The sequence below is a fragment of the Lutra lutra genome, chromosome 3, assembly GCF_902655055.1.
Source record: "Lutra lutra chromosome 3, mLutLut1.2, whole genome shotgun sequence".
In the NCBI taxonomy this organism is placed as follows: Eukaryota; Metazoa; Chordata; class Mammalia; order Carnivora; family Mustelidae; genus Lutra; species Lutra lutra.
In genome coordinates, this window is record NC_062280.1 from 60,706,183 (window position 1) to 60,727,663 (window position 21,481).

Genomic DNA, 21,481 nt, shown 5'->3' on the forward strand with positions numbered 1-21,481 from the left:
TACAAATTTTAGTATTACTTGTTTTAGTTCTGTGAAAAAAACTATTGGTATTTTGATAAGGATTGCACTGATTCTGTAGATTGCTTTGGGCAGTATGAACATTTTAACAATATTAATTCTTCTAATCCATGAGCATGGAGTATCTTTCCATCTGTTTGTGTTGTCTTCAATTTCTTACATCAGTGTTTTATAATTTTCATAGTATAGGTCTTTCAACTACTTGGTTAAGTTTAATCCTAGGTGTTTTATTCTTTTTGGTGCAGTTGTAAATGGAATTATTTTCTTAATTTCTCCTTCTGCCACTTTGTTATTAGTGTGTCAGTGTGCTACTGATTTCTAGGTATAAATAGTGTACCCTATAACTTTACTGAATTCGTTTATTATTTCTAGTAGTTTTTTGGTGGAGTCTTTAGGTTTTCTAATATATACTATCATGTCATTTGCAAATGGGGCAGTTTAACTTCCTCATTATTAATATGGATGCTTCTCATTTTTTCTTCCAAAGAAGACAAATAGATGGCCAACAGATACATAAAAACATGCTCAACATCACTAATCATTAGGGAAGTGCAAATGAAAACCACAATGAGGTGTCTTATATGTCAGAATGGCTAGAATCCAAAAAACAAAAAACAATATGTTCTGGCAAGGATGTGGGGAAAAAAAGGAGCTCTTGGGTACTGTGGGTGGGAATGTAAATTAGTTCACTGTGTAAACTGTACACTGTGGAAAATTATATGGAGTTTCCTAAAAAAAAAAAAAATAGAAATATATGATCCAACAATTCCACTATTGAATATTTACCAAAAGAAAATGAAAATGATAATTTGAAAAGATATGGTCACCTTTATGTTTATTATAGCATTATTTACAACAGCTAAGATATGGTAGCAACTCAAGTGCCTATCTGTATATGAATGGATCGAGAATACGTAGCTTACTACAATGGAATATTACTCAGCTATAAAAAGGGAATGAGCTCTTGCCATGTGAAACTATGGATGGACCTAAGAAGGTATAATGCTAAGTAAAATAAGTCAGACTGAGAAAGACAAATGCCATATAATTTCATCATATGTGGAATCTAGAAAACAAAACAAATGAATAAATGAACAAATTATAAGCAGAATCAGACTTATAAATACAGAGAACAAACTGATGGTTGCCACAGGGAAGGGGGTGAAAGGATGGACAAAATGGGTAAAAAGGAGTGAGAGATATATACTGTCAGTTATAAAATGAATACATCATGGGAATAATACTCATAGTATAGGAAATATAGTTAATGATGTTGTAACAGCGTTGCATAGTAACAGATGGCGCTACACTTGTGGTGAGCACAGAGTAACAAATAGAGATGTTATATCACTTTGTACACTTGAAATTAAGGTAACATTGTGTGTCAACTATCCTCAAAAAAATTAAAAGAAAAAGAACAGACTTTTTAAATAATGGAGATAAATTTAAGAAAAGCAAATTTATTAAGTTAAAATAGAAATTTATAAAGAGAAAAGTAGGAAAAGTTGAAATGCAAAAATAAAGGAAGAGAATGGGGGGTGACAGAGTCAGCTGCTGTGATGGGTTTTCCTTTAGTTCCATAATCTTTCGTATTAAGTAATTGCCATAAGCCCATTAGCAGCCTCATCCCTAAAATACGCAATAAATAAATAAATAAAAAGAAAAAGAAGAAGATAGGGAAATTGAAAGGCATTAAATCTTAATATTATTTTAAAACTTAAAAAAAATTTAAAACCATTTGCTTTATGGTATGGAACTTGGTCAGGTGACATAGTTCTCACATCTCAAATTTTAGGGCAGGCTTTCTTACAAATAATATTCCAGTCCTCTTCTTAATTATACAAACACCTGCCATTATACTGAGACTAATTTGCATTTAGTAAAACAACTAAATCAGTTTGGCTTCCCTACTGTATTCATAAAATTTTTCAAAATCAGCACAAATATTTACTTACTGACAGTAAGCTCAATACCCTATATCTTAGTGATGATCCACAAGAATGAATTCACTGCTGGAGAGGAGTCAAGATGGCAGAGAAGTAGCAGGCTGAGACTACTTCAGGTAGCGGGAGATCAGCTAGATAGCTTATCTAAAGATTACAAACACCTACAAATCCAACGGGAGATCGAAGAGAAAAAGAACAGCAACTCTAGAAACAGAAAATCAACCACTTTCTGCAAGGTAGGACTGGCGGAGAAGTGAATCCAAAGATAGACTGCGGGGGGAGGGGCCGGCTCCCAGCGAGCGGCGGAGCAACAGAGCACAAAATCGGGACTTTTAAAAGTCTGTTCCGCTGAGGGACATCGCTCCAGAGGCTTAACTGGGGTGAAGCCCGGGCGGGGTTAGTGTGGCCTCAGGTCCCGCAGGGTCACAGAAGGATCGGGGGTGTCTGAGTGTCGCAGAGCTTACAGGTATTAGAACGGGGAAGCCCGCTACAGAGACAGAGCCGAGGAGTGACTCTCAGCTCGGGGTTACCTTGAACCGGTCGCAGGCTCGGTCAGCTCGGAGCGTGGCCGGAGGCCAGGGTGGCGGGAGTGATTGGGCGCTGTTCTCTGGGGGCGCACTGAGGAGTGGGGCCCCGGGCTCTCGGCTCCTCCAGGCCGGAGACCGGGAGGCCGCCAACTTCATTCCCGCCCTCCGGAACTCTACAGAAAGCGCTCAGGGAACAAAAGCTCCCGAAAGCAAACCAGAGCGGATTACTCAGCCCGGCCCCGGGTAAGTGCGGTGCAACTCCGCCTGGGGCAAAGACGCTTGAGAATCACTACAACAGGCCCCTCCCCCAGAAGATCAGCAAGAAACCCAGCCAGGACCAAGTTCACCTACCAAGGAGTGTAGTTTCAATACCAAGGAGAGCGGCGGAATTCCAGAGGAGGAGAAAGCAAAGTATGGAACTCATGGCTTTCTCCCCATGATTCTTTAGCCTTGCAGTTAAATTAATTTTTTTTTCTTTTCTTTTTCAATTTTTTTTTCTTCTTCTGCTAAATTTTTTTAACTTTTACCTTTTTCTTTTTTAACATTTTTTAACTAGTTTATCTAATATATATTTTTTTTTCCTTTTTATACTTTTTCTTTATTGGTTTTCTTTTTTTAATTTTTTTTTCTTTCTTTCTGAACCGCTTTTTTTCCCCTTTCTCCCCCCCCCCCCCACGATTTGGGATCTCTTCTGATTAGGCTAAAGCATATTTTCCTGGGGTTGTTGCCACCCATTTAGTATTTTACTTGCTCCTTCATATACTCTTATCTGGACAAAATGACAAGGCGGAAAAATTCACCACAAAAAAAAGAACAAGAGGCAGTACCAAAGGCTAGGGACCTAATCAATACAGACATTGGTAATATGTCAGATCTAGAGTTCAGAATGATGATTCTCAAGGTTCTAGCCGGGCTCGAAAAAGGCATGGAAGATATTAGAGAAACCTTCTCGGGAGATATAAAAGCCCTTTCGGGAGAAATAAAAGAACTAAAATCTAACCAAGTTGAAATCAAAAAAGCTATTAATGAGGTGCAAACAAAAATGGAGGCTCTGACGGCTAGGATAAATGAGGCAGAAGAAAGAATTAGCGATATAGAAGACCAAATGACAGAGAATAAAGAAGCTGAGCAAAAGAGGGACAAACAGCTACTGGATCACGAGGGGAGAATTCGAGAGATAAGTGACACCATAAGACGAAACAACATTAGAATAATTGGGATTCCAGAAGAAGAGGAAACAGAGAGGGGAGCAGAAGGTATATTGGAGAGAATTATTGGAGAGAATTTCCCCAATATGGCAAAGGGAACAAGCATCAAAATCCAGGAGGTTCAGAGAACCCCCCTCAAGATCAATAAGAATAGGTCCACACCCCATCACCTAATAGTAAAATTGACAAGTCTTAGTGACAAAGAGAAGATCCTGAAAGCAGCCTGGGAAAAGAAGTCTGTAACGTACATTGGTAAAAATATTAGACTGGCAGCAGACTTATCCACAGAGACCTGGCAGGCCAGAAAGAGCTGGCATGATATATTCAGAGTATTAAACGAGAAAAACATGCAGCCAAGAATACTATATCCAGCTAGGCTATCATTGAAAATAGAAGGAGAGATTAAAAGCTTCCAGGACAAACAAAAACTGAAAGAATTTGCAAATACCAAACCAGCTCTACAGGAAATATTGAAAGGAGTCCTCTAAGCAAAGAGAGACCCTAAAAGAAGTAGATCAGAAAGAAACAGAGACAATATACAATAACAGTCACCTTACAGGCAATACATGGCACTAAATTCATATCTCTCAATACTTATGTATTGAATGAATGTTAATGGGCTAAATGCCCCAATCAAAAGACACACGGTATCAGAATGGATAAAAAAACAAAACCCATCTATATGTTGCCTACAAGATACTCATCTTAAACCTGAAGACACCTCCAGATTTAAAGTGAGGGGGTGGAAAACAATTTACCATGCTAATGGACATCAGAAGAAAGCAGGAGTGGCAATCCTTATAGCAGATCAATTAGATTTTAAGCCAAAGACTATAATAAGAGATGAGGAAGGACACTATATCATACTCAAAGGAACTATCCAACAAGAAGATCTAACAATTTTAAATATCTATCCCCCTAACGTGGGAGCAGCCAACTATATAAACCAATTAATAACAAAATCAAAGAAACATATTGACAATAATACAATAATAGTAGGGGACTTTAACACTCCCCTCACTGAAATGGACAGATCATCCAAGCAAAAGATCAAAAAGGAAATAAAGGCCTTAAATGACACACTGGACCAGATGGACATCACAGATATATTCAGAACTTTTCATCCCAAAGCAACAGAATACACATTCTTCTCTAGTGCACATGGAACATTCTCCAGAATAGATCACATTCTCGGTCCTAAATCAGGTCTCAACCGTTATCAAAAGATTGGAATCATTCCCTGCATATTTTCAGACCACAATGCTCTGAAGCTAGAACTCAATCACAAGTGGAAATTTGGAAAGAACCCAAATACATGGAGACTAAACAGCATCCTTCTAAAGAATGAATGGGTCAACCAGGAAATTAAAGAAGAATTGAAAAAATTCATGGAAACAAATGATAATGAAAACACAATGGTTCAAAATCTGTGGGACACAACAAAGGCAGTCCTGAGAGGAAAATATATAGCAGTACAAGCCTTTTTTAAGAAACAAGAAAGGTCTCAGGTACACAACCTAACCCTACACCTAAAGGAGCTGGAGAAAGAACAAGAAAGAAACCCTAAACCCAGCAGGAGAAGTGAAATCATAAAGATCAGAGCAGAAATCAATGAAATAGAAACCAAAAAAACAATAGAACAAATCAACGAAACTAGGAGCTGGTTCTTTGAAAGAAAAAGATTGATAAACCCCTGGCCAGACTTATCAAAAAGAAAAGAGAGAGGACCCAAATAAATGAAATCATGAATGAAAGAGGAGACATCACAACAAACACCAAAGAAATACAGACAATTATAAGAACATACTATGAGCAACTCTACGCCAACAAATTTGACAATCTAGAAGAAATGGATGCATTCCTAGAGACATATAAACTACCACAACTGAACCAGGAAGAAATAGAAAGCCTCAACAGACCCATAAGCACTAAGGAGATTGAAACAGTCATCAAAAATCTCCAAACAAACAAAAGCCCAGGGCCAGATGGCTTCCCGGGGGAATTCTACCAAACATTTAAAGAAGAACTAATTCCTATTCTCCTGAAACTGTTCCAAAAAATAGAAATGGAAGGAAAACTTCCAAACTCATTTTTTGAGGCCAGCATCACCTTGATCCCAAAACCAGACAAGGATCCCATCAAAAAAGAGAACTACAGACCAATATCCTTGATGAACACAGATGCAAAAATTCTCGCCAAAATACTAGCCAATAGGATTCAACAATACATTAAAAGGATTATTCACCACGACCAAGTGGGATTTATTCCAGGGCTGCAAGGCTGGTTCAACATCCGCAAATCAATCAATGTGATACAACACATTAATAAAAGAAAGAACAAGAACCATATGATACTCTCCATAGATGCTGAAAAAGCATTTGACAAAGTACAGCATCCCTTCCTGATCAATACTCTTCAAAGTGTAGGGATAGACGGCACATACCTCAATATTATCAAAGCCATCTCTGAAAAACCCACCGCAAATATCATTCTCAATGGAGAAAAACTGAAAGCTTTTCCGCTAAGGTCAGGAACATGGCAGGGATGTCCATTATCACCACTGCTATTCAACATAGTACTAGAAGTCCTAGCCTCAGCAATCAGACAACAAAAGGAAATTAAAGGCATCCAAATCGGCAAAGAAGAAGTCAAACTATCACTCTTCGCAGATGATATGATACTCTATGTGGAAAACCCAAAAGACTCCACTCCAAAACTGCTAGAACTTGTACAGGAATTCAGTAAAGTGTCAGGATATAAAATCAATGCACAGAAATCAGTTGCATTTCTCTACACCAACAACAAGACAGAAGAAAGAGAAATTAAGGAGTCAATCCCTTTTACAATTGCACCCAAAACTATAAGATACCTAGGAATAAACCTAACCAAAGAGACTAAGAATCTATACACAGAAAACTATAAAGTACTCATGAAAGAATTTGAGGAAGACACAAAGAAATGGAAAAATGTTCCATGCTCCTGAATTGGAAGAATAAATATTGTGAAAATGTCTATGCTACCTAAAGCAATCTACACATTTAATGCAATTCCTATCAAAGTAACATCCATTTTTTTCAAAGTAATGGAACAAATAATCCTAAAATTTATATGGAACCAGAAAAGACCTCGAATAGCCAAAGGAATACTGAAAAAGAAAGCCAAAGTTGGTGGCATCACAATTCCGGGCTTCAAGCTCTATTACAAAGCTGTCATCATCAAGACAGCATGGTACTGGCACAAAAACAGACACATAGATCAATGGAACAGAATAGAGAGCCCAGAAATAGACCCTCAACTCTATGGTCAACTCATCTTCGACAAAGCAGGAAAGAATGTCCAATGGAAAAAAAGACAGCCTCTTCAATAAATGGTGTTGGGAAAATTGGACAGCCACATGCAGAAAAATGAAATTGGATCATTTCCTTACACCACACACGAAAATAGACTCAAAATGGATGAAGGATCTCAATGTGAGAAAGGAATCCATCAAAATCCTTGAGGAGAACACAGGCAGCAACCTCTTCGACCTCAGCCACAGCAACATCTTCCTAGGAACATGGCCGCATTGGTGGTTCAGTGGTAGAATTCTCGCCTGCCTAGGAACATCGCCAAAAGCAAGGGAAGCAAGGGCAAAAATGAACTATTGGGATTTTATCAAGATCAAAAGCTTTTGCACAGCAAAGGAAACAGTTAACAAAACCAAAAGACAACTGACAGAATGGGAGAAGATATTTGCAAATGACATATCAGATAAAGGGCTAGTGTCCAAAATCTATAAAGAACTTAGCAAACTCAACACCCAAAGAACAAATAATCCAATCAAGAAATGGGCAGAGGACATGAACAGACATTTCTGCAAAGAAGACATCCAGATGGCCAACAGACACATGAAAAAGTGCTCCACATCACTCAGCATCAGGGAAATACAAATCAAAACCACTATGAGATATCACCTCACACCAGTCAGAATGGCTAAAATTAACAAGTCAGGAAATGACAGATGCTGGCGAGGATGCGGAGAAAGGGGAACCCTCCTACACTGTTGGTGGGAATGCAAGCTGGTGCAACCACTCTGGAAAACAGCATGGAGGTTCCTCAAAATGTTGAAAATAGAACTGCCCTATGACCCAGCAATTGCACTGCTGGGTATTTACCCTAAAGATACAAACGTAGTGATCCGAAGGGGCACGTGCACCCGAATGTTTATAGCAGCAATGTCTACAATAGCCAAACTATGGAAAGAACCTAGATGTCCATCAACAGACGAATGGATAAAGAAGATGTGGTCTATATACACAACGGAATACTATGCAGCCATCAAAAGAAATGAAATCTTGCCATTTGCGACAACGTGGATGGAACTAGAGGGTATCATGCTTAGCGAAATAAGTCAATCGGAGAAAGACAACTATCATATGATCTCCCTGATATGAGGGAGAGGAGATGCAACATGGAGGGTTAAGGGGGTAGGAGAAGAGTAAATCAAACAAGATGGAATTGGGAGGGAGACAAGCCATAAGTGACTCTTAATCTCACAAAACTAACTGAGGGTTGATGGGGGGAGGGGGGTTGGGAGGGGGGTGGGATTATGGACACTGGGGAGGGTATGTGCTATGGTGAGTGCTGTGAAGTGTGTAAACCTGGTGATTCACAGACCTGTACCCCTGGGGATAAAAATATATGTTTATAAAAAATAAAATTAATAAAAAAAATCACAAGGAAAAAGAAAAAAGAATGAATTCACTGCTAAAGACAGTACAATGAAAAAAAAAAAAAGACAGTACAATGAGTGAGGAAATCTCATGTCCCACTGCAGCACTTCTTATCTTCTCGCCTGTCCAATCTTTTCTAAGTAAAATATTTCAACTCAAAACTGGCATTTGTTTTTCCCATATTTTTTTATTTTCTTTAAAATTACAGATACCAGCTTTGCGCAGTGGCAGTATCGTAGCCAATGAGGTTTATTCGAGGCGCGATTATTGCTAATTAAAATTACATATACCTATTCAGCCTATATTAGCAACTTATTTTTTTCTCTGTTAACATGGAGTTAGATACATTTCAGTTTGAATGAGCTCTGTAAACTTGGGCAAATCATAGAACCTCTCCAAGATTCTGTTTCCTTGTGTGTAAAAATTAGGTAGACTATTAACTATCACTCACATATGGTTATTGCAAAGATGAGTAAAGTAATATAAAATGTGATAATGAGTGATCATGTATAGACGATTCAGCAATGTCATTTCTCTTGACCCATCCTTTCCTCCCCCATTCCTCTCTTATTGATAAGATGCCTTAAGTTTTAAGAGCCACTCTTATAAAGAATGTTCAAATTGTGTCTCTTCCAAATTGTCAGGAAGCCTAATGGTTGAGACTACGTAATTTTTTTCTGCATTTAGGGTTGATAATCAATCAGTGTCATTATTATCATACTCTCTATCATAGCTGCCAGCATCAATGTCAAAACCACCACCACCACCATTCCTTGAGAGCCTACCACTAGAGACTTGGAGGATTCTTATTTTTTTTATTTTTTATTTTTAGTTTTTGGAGAGAGACAGAGAGAGAGAGAGTGCGCGCACATGAGCAGGATTGGGGAGGGGCAGAGGGAGAGGAAGAGAGACAACCTCAAGTAGGCTCCACACCCAGAGCCTAGTCCAATACAGGGCTCAATTTCATGACACTGAGATCATGACCTGAGCCAAAATCAAGAGTCAGACACTTAACTGACTGAGCCACCCAGGTGCCCTGGATTCTTACTTTAAAGCCTTTATTTGTACCACATAGTTTATTTTTCACCATATTTGTTGATCTCTCATCCTACTTACTGGTTTTTATATTTTTTGGAAAACCTTACTTGTATAAAGATCAGGGAGAACAATTAAGGCAGGAAGTTGCTACAGTTTTCACCTACCTATGCTGATTCCCAAATGCTAAATATGGACTTCAGTCTTCCAGGTGTGGTCCCTTCTATACATTGAGTATAACATGGCTCTATGAAGACATAATGCACCTATACTGGCTATTCCCATATCAGTAGGAGAACGGGGTGCACTGCGGTGTTCAACACATCCTCAGGTATTGATATAACATCACTATGAACCACTCTGGTCCTTTCCCATTTAGTGATTTTCTCTAATCTTCCCATTATTACACCATTAAAATTTTTACCCCTTTGGTTTTCTTTCATTCTTTATGTCTCAATTCAAATATCATCTTTCAAGAAGGCCTTCCCTGAATTCTCTCTCAAGAGACCTCCTCCAATTTATCTTTCCTTCATCACCCTCGTTATTTCCTACACAAAACTCATCACCATCTGTATTCATCTTGCTTGCTTATTGTTTGTTTATCTGATTATATTTTTTCTCCCAAATTAGAACATATGCTCCATGAGGGCAGGAATCTGTTGTCTTAATCCCCCCACACACACACCAAAAAAAAAACAAATGGTAGAACCTGAGACAAGGAGTTCGGAGTAAGTAGTTTATGTGAAAATTCATCTAAGGAAGTACCAAAAAATGTCTGGGAGAAGTGAGATAGGGAAGCGAGAGAAGCTAATTATTCATCTATTAATGAGCAAGTCACTGATTGTCCAACTGGGGCTCATTCTTCTACGGCCCTTTGGAGGAACTTAGTGTAGAAAGTGCAGTCAGTTCTGATATGGTGTGGCACATGTATTCCTTAAAAAAAGTAGTGTACTATATAAAAACATGCAATAAAACTGCAGGGTTTGTGGGAATAAAAATGAAATCAGGAGCACAATATTCAAAACCTTCATCAGCCACACATAAAAAAGATAGGATACTTAAACATGGTAGCACAGTGTCACACATGCTAAATGGTTAAGAAATACATCAAACCAGTAACTATGGCACTTGGCTTTGAGGAGAGCCTGGTGTTTGCTGATGGGTGGGCATGCTGGAAGAGTTACAGTTTGTGAGCTACTGCAAAGTGGTAGAAGAACAATTATGTGATATCTGATGGAAATTTGTTACAAAAGTTGTGTCTGGGTGTGGCTCAAAACATATGTCATGCTCTGAGGTCACAGGGAGATGTTTCAGGTATGTGAATACGTGCCTTTTAAATTTAATTTTTATTTTTTGTATTGTTATATAGCTTTGGTCAGCTTCATGCTGTTTTGTACATTCACCAAGATCAGGAATTATCACACTTTTCCTTAAAGATCAGATGGTAAACATTTTCAGTATTGAGGGCTCTACAGACCCTATCACAGTCAGAGAAAGGAGGTTTAGGAAAAAAACAATCTTGTCTGTAGTGCTCCAATAAAATCTTATTTATAAAAATAGGCAATGGGCAAGAGTTTTCCACTCCGTAATTTAATTTAATGTTTCTCATGGAAGATATCATGCATAAGAAAGTATAAAACTTGGGTTCTGCTCAAATCATTCCTTAATATATCGATTGTGTTGGAACAAATTCACATTTTCAGAACAAGCATGAGAGCAGAATTGATTGTACCTCAGAATCTTCCCATTGAGGGGACTAGTCTTGATAATGTTCAATTCCCAGTTCTGCTGAGCTGTGCATTGCATGGGATAAACAATTTCCTGAGTTCTGGAGAAAACCCAACATTTAGATTGAGAAGCAAAAATACGTGAGTGGAAAATCTGTCAGCCTACATCAAAATTGCCGTCTACTGCCAGAGGCTAAGGTAACACAAGATGTGGCATCACCTACATCTAGTCCACTTGTTTATCTAATACATGGCTGCACCTTCAGTGTCCACAAAGTATTAGATACTCTTGACAAATGACTTACCTTGCAAAGGGGTCCACTAAGTGAAGAGACCTAGGAATGAAGATAACCCAGTTCATTCTTTTTTTTTTTTTTTAAGATTTTATTTCTTTATTTGTCAGAGACAGAGGGAGAGAGAGTGAGCGAGCACAGGCAGAGGCAGAGGGAGAAGCAGGCTCCCTGCCGAGCAAGGAGCCCGATGTGGGACTCGATCCCAGGACGCTGGGATCATGACCTGAGCCGAAGGCAGCTGCTTAACCAACTGAGCCACCCAGGTGTCCCAACCCAGTTCATTCTTAATTGAAATCTTTACTCCTCTTAGTCAGACTTAGCAATATTCCCCAGGATGCTTCATTTCCATGGTTACAAGAATGCAGAGTTCTCACAGTTTCTTCCTACTCTCTTTTGTCTCCCTATATCTTACCAAGACCTCGTTTATTCAGTATATCAATTTGGCATATACTACTTCTAACAACTCAACATATACTTGCAAGCACATAATCACATGACTATGCTTTTCCAGACCTCATGCTAATACAATCTATATAAATTTCCTTAATCTAATAAATTTCCCTGCTTCTACCTGAAAGATTTCCTATCTAATCAATAGTAGTGAGCAATGCCTGACATGTAAGTTGTAATATACCTTTCATAGTGAGAATAACAGATATTCCAAAAGAAATGTAGTTATTATTAGAATTTTGCTTAAAAATGTCATTTTTTATGGATGTAAGTGTATCTCTCCAAAATTTAAATGTTGAAGCCATAATCCCCAGTGTGACTGTATTTGGAGATACGGCCTTTAAGAAGGTAATTTAGGTTAAATGAGGTTATAAGGATGGCCCTAATCAAACAGGGCTTGTGTCCTTAGAAGAAGATAAAGGAAGGGACACCAGAGAGCTCCCCCTCCCCACTTACACAAAAAGAAAAAGTCACATGAGGACACAGCAAGAACACATCTGAAAGTCAGAGGACAGATCTCACCAGAAATGAACCCTGCTGGCATCTTGATCTTGGACATCTAGCATCCAGAACTGTGAAAAGGTAGATTTCTGTATTTTTTTTTTTTAAGCCACTCTGTGGTATTTTATACGGCAGCCTGATCATAATAATACTGATGTATTTAGAATCAGAGGGGGGAAAAAGAACAGGTAAAGAAAGATTTCTAAAATAAGAAAACATTCTTAATATTGAAAGCTAAGCAGAAACAACTAGAACCCGCAGAAAATAACTCAATAAACATTTATTAAGCCCTGAATCTAACAGACTTTGCTATTTTAATCAACAATTATTGTTTATCTCCACATTCCCCCCACCACTTTTGTTTTATTTCTTGCATAACAAGTCTCCTACTAGGGAAATACAGAGTTAGAAAAGGTTAATATTGTGAAAAGTTTCAAATACTTGTGTGTTGGCTTCATCCTGTGGCTTTCCACCAGGGACTATACAACAGGGAGAAATTTAGTCTAAGGGATGTCAAGCTTAAAGAAGAAAGGGGGGGAAAAAAAGCAGCCTTGAGAATAAAGATGCTTTCTGTCTATAACAGGCTTTCTAAGTAGACAGAATCCCTTTACATTGTGCTTTTCAGGGTTTATAAGACCAATTTCTCTATCCTTGAGCTGAAGTTAATACTTTCAGAGAATCAGAAAGTAAACAACTTTGCAGAAAGTATAATTGTTGACAGTGAGACCTTTGCCTACTCTTGAGATCTTTCATTAAGTATTCTCCACCAGACAGAATGAATAAACTTGGTTAAGAAGAAAATCTGATTAGTGGTTATTATTTCCTGACTCAAGGTAGTGTCCATTAAACTAGGGGTTAGATGTGGGAAGAATATAGATTTCAGTGAAGTAAAAATCTTGGTTGTAGTTATTAGACCAACAAATAAGTACTACAGAAGACTGTTAAGTTTTTGAGGGGACTTTATTGATACAAAGCCACTTAATGACTTATGAATGTTCAATCCTAAGACCACCAACTTAAGGCCAACAGGAAGTGGACTGTTAAGCAGTACAGATGTAGAAAGGGCCCCTTTCTGTTGTGATCATGCAAGACAATGGAGAAGAAGCCTCTTCCTTGAGAGCAGAACTATCTTCTAGATTGGCCAACACAGAAGCCTATTCCATTGGTCGGCAGGGAGTCTTTATTTCTATTTATCAGGAACTATATGTTCTGGAATAAAAGACCATCGCTTTTTCTAGTCTGCTCTTTCTTGAAGCAGGCGTCTTTCTTGTGGAAATTGTTTCTGTTTCATAATGTTGTATCATGTATTGTGGAGGTGGCTCACTGGATACTGCAAGGTGCCTTACCCAATGAAGAACAATGTGCTAGCCGTACTTGCCTCCCCCTGGGCCAGGGCTGGCCTCTTATTTTGCTGCTCTTGTTCTGGTCCATCAGAAAAAGAAACATCCTATTGTACAGCATAATCAAAACTGTTACTTAAGAGAAAGGAACTGCTTTTCCTTTTTCTTTTTTTGGTATGCAGATCCTTTTTTTTAAATTGTGGTAAAATATACGTAGCATAAATAACACTTTTTTTAAATATTTTTATTTATTTATTTGACAGAGATCACAAGTAGGCAGAGAGGCAGGCAGAGGGAGAGAGAGAGAGAGAGAGGAGGAAGCAGGCTCCCTGCCAAGCAGAGAGCCTGATGTGGGGCTTGATCCCAAGACCCTGGGACCATGACCCGAGCCAAAGGCAGAGGCCTTAACCCGCTGAGCCACCCAGGCGCCCCTATACATAGCATAAAAACTAACCATTTTAAACTGTACAGTTTGGGACACCTGGGTGGCTCAGTCGTTAAGCATCTGCCTTTGGCTCAGGTGGGACCCAGCCCTGCATCAAGCCCCTCATCTGACTCCCAGCCCAGCGGGATGCCTGCTTCTCCCTCTTCCACTAGCCCTGCTTGTGTTCCCTCTCTTGTTGTGTCTCTCTCTGTCAAATAAATAAATAAAATCTTTAAAAATTTTTTAAAAAATAAAGTGTACAATTTTGTGACATTTGGTACATTCAAAATGCTGTGAAGCCATCACCACTATCATGTTCCAAAACATTTCATCACCCCAAAAGGAAGTGCCATACCTATTAGTAGTTATACCCCATTTCCCTCTCCTCCATCCCATGGAAACCACTGATCTACTTTCCATCTCCACAATTTTGCCTATTCTGAATATTTCAGAATTTCTTACTCAGCTACTTTCCCTGGAAAAATTTAATAAAATAGTAAAAGTCAATGCAATTTTAGAGCTAGAATTCACTAATTCAAATATAGTTCACACAAAACTATGAAACTACACAGATTCTGTATGGCATTTTTTTCTTTTCCCACTAATATCATTATTAAAGTATTTTTAGGATATTATCTATACTCAAATTACCACTTGATTTCACTTTTCCTTGTATAATCATGCACGGAAATTGAAACAAATATCTTTACATATAGGTAGGGACCCTCGCTGACCTTTGTCTAATTCTAGCTGATGACCAGCCAATACTGAGCAATCAGAAAGCTCTTATTGACAGAAAACAAAACAAAGCAAAAAAAAAAAACCTATGAGGCCTGTTAAAAGATTCTTTAGTTCAAAGGAAGGTGACTTTTTGAAAGATACAGAAGTTTATTCTTATGAAAAGTTATTTAAATAAACAGAAAAAGAAAACACATCAGAAACAAATGATTTATATTCTCAATAAGGTTCAAAAAAGATTTTGCCTATTTGAATTATAAACAAGAAGTATGAAAGTATAAAAATGAGACTATTTGACTTTATGAGGAATTTAAAGAGAATTTTAAGTGTAACTACCACATTTAAAAAATAATGAAGACAATGAATGCTGTAGAAAATCAAATGACTGAAGAAGTCAATTTCAAGAAATTCCCCCAAAATTTAAAGTGCAAAAAGGGAAATTTTTAAAAATAAAATGTGGGGAGGGGCCCCTGGGTGGCTCAGTGGGTTAAAGCCTCTGCCTTCAGCTCAGGTCATGATCCCAGGGTTCTGGGATAGAGCCCTCATTGCTCCCTGCTCAGCAGGGAGCCTGCTACCAACCCCCCCCCGCTGCCCCCGCCCCACACCTGCCTCTCAGCCTACTTGTGATCTTTGTCAAATAAATTTTTAAAATCTTAAAAAAATAAAATAAAATATGGGGAAACTTAGATCAGATTCTGTAGAATCCATCCTATCAAAATGGATTTTAAAATAGTATCAACTGAAATAATAAAATAAAAGTGTATCTAAAAAAAACTTAGTCTAAAAATTGAGAGAGGAAACTCTTTGAAATAACATTAATAAAAAGAGAAAAGTAAGTATTCTGGAGGGATTTTCGAAGGCTAAATATAAATAATCTTATGAGCAAATGCAGTTGCTTCTCCTGAACCTTCTGGTCCCCCTGCTTCCCTATTGCCAATATTCCCAGCCTTTTCCATTGTTTGGTTCTCAACTTTAGTCATATCACCTTAGAGGCTCTTGTCTGACAACCAGAAACCAAGGTTCCTTCCTAGTGTTTTCTATCACAGCACAGGTTTATTATAATCAGAATATCTTTCTTAAGTTTTATTGATATCTTTACTTATTTTTATCTATTCACCTCTTTACCATATCTTTTCTTACAAAACTCCATACCATTAGGATCATCTCTATTTTAATTTATTATTTTTAGCCTATGAGTTAGCACTTGCAAAATTAACTACTCATAAAACCAAATTTTTATTAAATCAAAAAGAAGAAGGAGAACAGCATTGTATTTTTGGATTAAGGAAACAAAGAATGGGAAAACAGTAGTAAAGGAAAGATTATGTTCTTTTCTTCCATAAGGAAGAGGAAACTTCCACATATCAGTGAGGTCATATGATAACTGTCTTTCTCTGACTGGCTTACTTAGCTTAGCATAACACCCTCTAATTCCCTCCATGTCATTGCAAATGGCAAGATTTCATTTTTGGGGGTGGATAAGTAGTATTCCATTGTATATGGAATTTAAGAAACATAACAGAGGATCATAGGGGAAGAGAGGAAAAAAATAAACAAAATGAAATCAGAGTGGAGACAAACCATAAGAGACTCTTTTTTTTTAAGATTTTATTTATTTATTTGACAGAGAGAGATCACAAGTAGGCAGAGAGTCAGGCAGAGAGAGAAGGAAGCAGGCTCCCTGCTGAGCAGAGAGCCTGATGTGGGGCTCAATCCTAGGACCCTGAGATCATGACCTAAGCCCAAGGCAGAGGCTTTAACCCACTGAGCCACCCAGGCACCCCACCATAAGAGACACCCAGGCGCCCCACCCTAAGAGACTCTTAAGCATAGGAAATAAACTGGGTTGCTGGAGGGGAGAGGAGAGAGGGAGTGGGGGGTGGGATAATTGGGTGATGGACATTAAGAAGGGCACATGATGTAATGAGCACTGGGTATTATATAAAACTGATGAATCACTGACCTTACTTCTGAAACCAATAAAACATTATATGTTAACTAAATTTAAATACTTTTTTTTAAAAAGGAAGAAGAAACTCTTATGATTTGTTATTGATATTTATGATATAATTACAATGAGAGTAATACTCATAATGCTGCAATGGACAGACTGTGTCCCCTAAAATTCGTATGTTGAACTCGTATCCCCTACTATGATGGAATTAGGAAACAGGGCCTTAGGGAGGTCATTAGTTCATGAAGGTGGAGCCCATGAATGAAATTAATGTCCTTATAGAAGAGACATGAGAGCTTACCCTCTCGCTGCTCTCACCATGGAAAAGGACCCAAGGAGAAGAAGGCCGTGTATAAAACAGTAAGAGGGGCTCACCAGACACCAAGTCTACCAGCACGTAGATCTTGGATTTCCAGTTATCAGAACTGTAAGAAATAAATCTGTTGTTTAAGGTATCCAGTCTGTGATCTTTGGTATAAGCAGCCCAAATGGACTAAGAAAATTATTTTCAACTGTACAGTACTTAAGATATGCTAAGGGCTGTAAATATATACACTCATTTAATTCTCAAAAAAAGAAGTATGAGGACTCTTGCTTTGTAGATAAGGAAACTGTCACAGAGAAGTTAAACAACTTGCTTAAGTCACACATTTGGGAGATATTGAAGCAAGGCTTTGATTTCAATCTCCACATTTCATGGCATAATGTTGGCTTATGAATTTCACAGAAAAACTTTGAGAAAACCATTCATATAACTAAAAAGCATATGGCTAACTTTGAAACAATTTTGGGTGCTAATAAGCAAGTAAAACCACTTATTTAGAAAAAGGAACAGGTAAGAACTTCAAAACAAATGAAATACATGCCAAAATTAAATATTATAGCTTTAAAATGCAGCTCTATTTGTTTAATTCATTCAGTCCAAAAGTAAATTTTTGAGAACCTATTATATACTAGGCAATATTCTAGGTCCTCTGTGTAGAGTGGTTAACAAAACAGACAAAAATTTCTTCCTTCATAGAGCACACATTCTACTGAAAGAGCCCGATGATCAACAAGAAAAATTAAGTAAATATTAATACGCTAGACAACAGTACATATTGAAGAGAGAATGTGTCAGGACTATTCAAAGAATAGCAAGAAGACCAGCGTAGCTATGCAGTGAGACTATCAGAACTGCCCATGAGATCAACAAGTTACTGAGGAACCAGGGACTGTAAGGTCTGATATACCAGGAGAAAGAATTCAGACTGCTTAAAAACAAGCAAACAGACAGACAAACAAACTAAAGATAAACAGTTGACAAGAAACATTAAAAAGAACGAAATAGAGAAATCTAAGAATGAAAGGATGTACAATGATGAAAAATGAAACAAAGGAAGCAAAAGCAGAGCTGGGCCTATCCTACCAGCAAAAGAGAACTCCCCAAGTAAAACATATCAGTCAAAGAAGGTCATTTTACATCCGTCCTGTTATTAGCACTAATGAAGAGATATACACTGAGATACTGAAATTCAGTGAGAGATTTTGAAATACCGGAAATGCTCCAAAGCTTTGTAAGAAGAAAAAAATGGGAATTATTTAAACAGTACAGTTAATAAAGATGACAGAATAATGAGTATACTATCTTTCTATTATGACCCGATATAATAAAGCACAACTCAAAATAACTTGTCAAATTAAGAGAGATCTGGCTTCAGAGTACCCTGCGCAAAGGACTGAGGAATTCTGGGTGCTTTTGCCTGCCCTTAGAAGAAAAAATGTATAAATGAGAAAAGAAACTTGTTAAAATAGGGTTAAAAATAGCATAAACTATATTTTTTAGCCTCATCTGATATCTCTGTGATATCCCTTTTGGAAGAAAGCAGGGTTCCAAAGTTTCTGTGACCAGTAAAGAAAGACTTCCCACACGATTTCTTTTCATTGAATATTTTCATTGGGAACAGGGTCCCCAAAGCCTACTCCTGGCTTCCCTGAGGAAAAATTTTTTCTCAACATACTGTTCACCTCCCTTTGTCATTAGGAAGGTAAGATGACTTATCTGATGGATAAATCTGAGGCAATTAACCAGGCATGCCTGGCTCATCTCTGCCTTCCTTGCTCTTAGGAGCAAGGTGTCTGCTGTAGAAACACACCATTCCACTATTGCTTCTCGTGGGGTGGGGGGGGGGCAAAGAGATGGGTATTTTCCTCTTTGGGGTGGTGGGCGGGTCTGATTATCCAGGGTTTCCAGCAACCTGCAAGGCAGCGATGATGGGGATATGAGTCTACCAAATGAACAAACCTAAATGCCATACCACAATCTGTTCACTATCAATAGCACAGGCAATATTTTGACTTTTTGTTATCATTCCTTTTTTTACTTCTTAAATTATTCAGAATTGGGTAGAAAAGGATACTGCTCTTTATGGAGAACCTTTTGGAAATCCCAACAAGAATACCTCTGGAATGTTCTCAGGAAGAACAGATACTTAGAGAACTATGGATAGAAGCAGGGACAAAGAAGGAAACACAATATAATCTACTCACCCCCACCCCCACTTGATCCACCATTGCAAAGTCACTTTAAATCAGTCAAGTAAGGTAAGAAAAGACAGAACAGTAGCTAAAAGTGTTTCACGACTGAGCTAAGTTAAATTATATGTACACACATGCCAACGAATAAGGCTGCAAAGTAGATTTCAAGATTGATAATACACTTACAGCTATTTCTTAAAATTTGTTTAGCCAGAAGATTAACATTTAGTATACTTATACTTATCTGGTAAAGGGATGGAAAATTATGGAATTCTTTATCAATAATAAAGGTCACAATAAAAGAGTATAACTTTTATATATAACTTCACCTCAAACTTAAAACAAGCCCCAACCTGAATGAAAGAGTAAAGTCTCTGTCTTAGCTTATTTCTTTTCTTATTTATTTTAATATTGGTGCCTTCATGCAGCTAGAAACAGAGAATTTTATTTTCAACAAAAGCAGATTAATATTATGATAAGGCATGATATTTTTTAGCTTGTCCTTTGCCTTTAATTCTCAAAAATCTACTGATATGTGGACATTTCTTAGAAATAAATGTTGGTGAAATATTTTTAAAGTGATAATTTGTCTAACAAGGGTATAGGCTTGCTCCTGAGATAATAAGTTTCTCATTATTGTCAGAGTCCAAACAGAAGCTGAATGACTGATCATCAGGTAAGAATGATAACAATTTCCAACTCAGTGTTCAATCGCCCTCTCTCCTATTTTTAAAATTTGAATTTATATATATTTTATCATTTTTTCCCTAATAGTTGTTTAGGAATACCAAGGAACAATCATTTTTCACATCTGTTAAATGAACATTTTTTGCAACTTCTTTTTTCTTTTGATAATCTCTCACTCTGGAAAACCCTTTCTTACAATACATACTTGTCTATCTTTGGCCTTACACATTAAAAAATTTTACCATATTTAAGATTATTTAATATTCTCCCTGAGTCTTGTAGTGTCTCCTAGTAAGATGGTTTTACCATCTGGGAATAATTTGTTTTAAAGCATAACTACAGTCATGGGCCCATAGGCTCCTACTGTAGAAAAGGAAACGAATTGTGTATATCAATAGTGCTTTGGTCTACACCAATGCTAAAAAAATGTACAGCAAAAGGGTTGCCACTCCTAGTCCCTTGACCATTAATTGATTATTCTGTCCCCTTGAGCTAGAACAGGCCTTGACATCCTATGCAATACAGAACAGTACAGTAGAGAACCAACAAGAAGGGAGTAGATATGGCCTTTAATCAAGAGACGAAATCTAATTGTAATCTAGAGTGTATACCATGTCAAAGATCTAGTAATTTTATTATTATTATTATTATTTAAATATTTTATTTATTTACTTATCTGGGAGGGCAGGGTTGGGAAAGGCACGGGCAGGCTCCACATTGAGTACAAAGGGCAGGAGCCCAAGACCACTGACCCCGCTACCCACTACCCAGAGATCTCAACCTAAGCTGAAATCAGGAGTCTGCCACCCAGCTGACTGAGCCCCTAGTGTAATTTTAATTGAACCACTGTTGACATTACCTCTAACATACAGCCTCTCAAATATTTAAATAAGTTTAAAGGATTTGAGCGAAATAATGAATGTGTCTCTACATCTGGCAGACAGTATTATGGCAAAAAGATTACAATAAGTGGCATGTACCTGTCCGTGGGTGTTGAATAACTATGAATTGAGTAAACTTCACCTACTTAAATCTGAAGAAGCTACAGATAATAAAATACCATATTGCTGTGGCATTTGTATGAAAACTCTCATAAATTTATTCAATAATAACATATTCATAAAAAATTCAATCATATTATTTAAATGCAATTCAAAATTAGGCAAATATGGGACAGAGAGGGGACACGAATAGGGGATAGAATCATGTTCGATCAAACTTTGCTGTCGCTTAATTTTATTAATGGAACTGTTATTATATAAATAACACAACTGCTTTAGGTGTCTTAGATAAAATATGTTAGAATATTCTAAATTATAAAATAGAACAGTCACTAACATATATAGCAGAAGATAAGAGGCAAACCATAACTACAATCCCCTGTATCCCATATACTTCAATAAG

The 21,481-nt window shown here is 37.5% G+C and overlaps 1 non-coding gene across 1 annotated transcript; it reads left to right on the forward strand.

Annotated features, from left to right (window-relative positions):
• Window positions 1-8,624: 8,624 nt before the first annotated feature.
• Window positions 8,625-8,768, forward strand: LOC125096522 (U4 spliceosomal RNA). Its single transcript, XR_007126219.1, has one exon. It is a non-coding gene; the product is annotated as a U4 spliceosomal RNA (small nuclear RNA).
• Window positions 8,769-21,481: the final 12,713 nt, after the last annotated feature.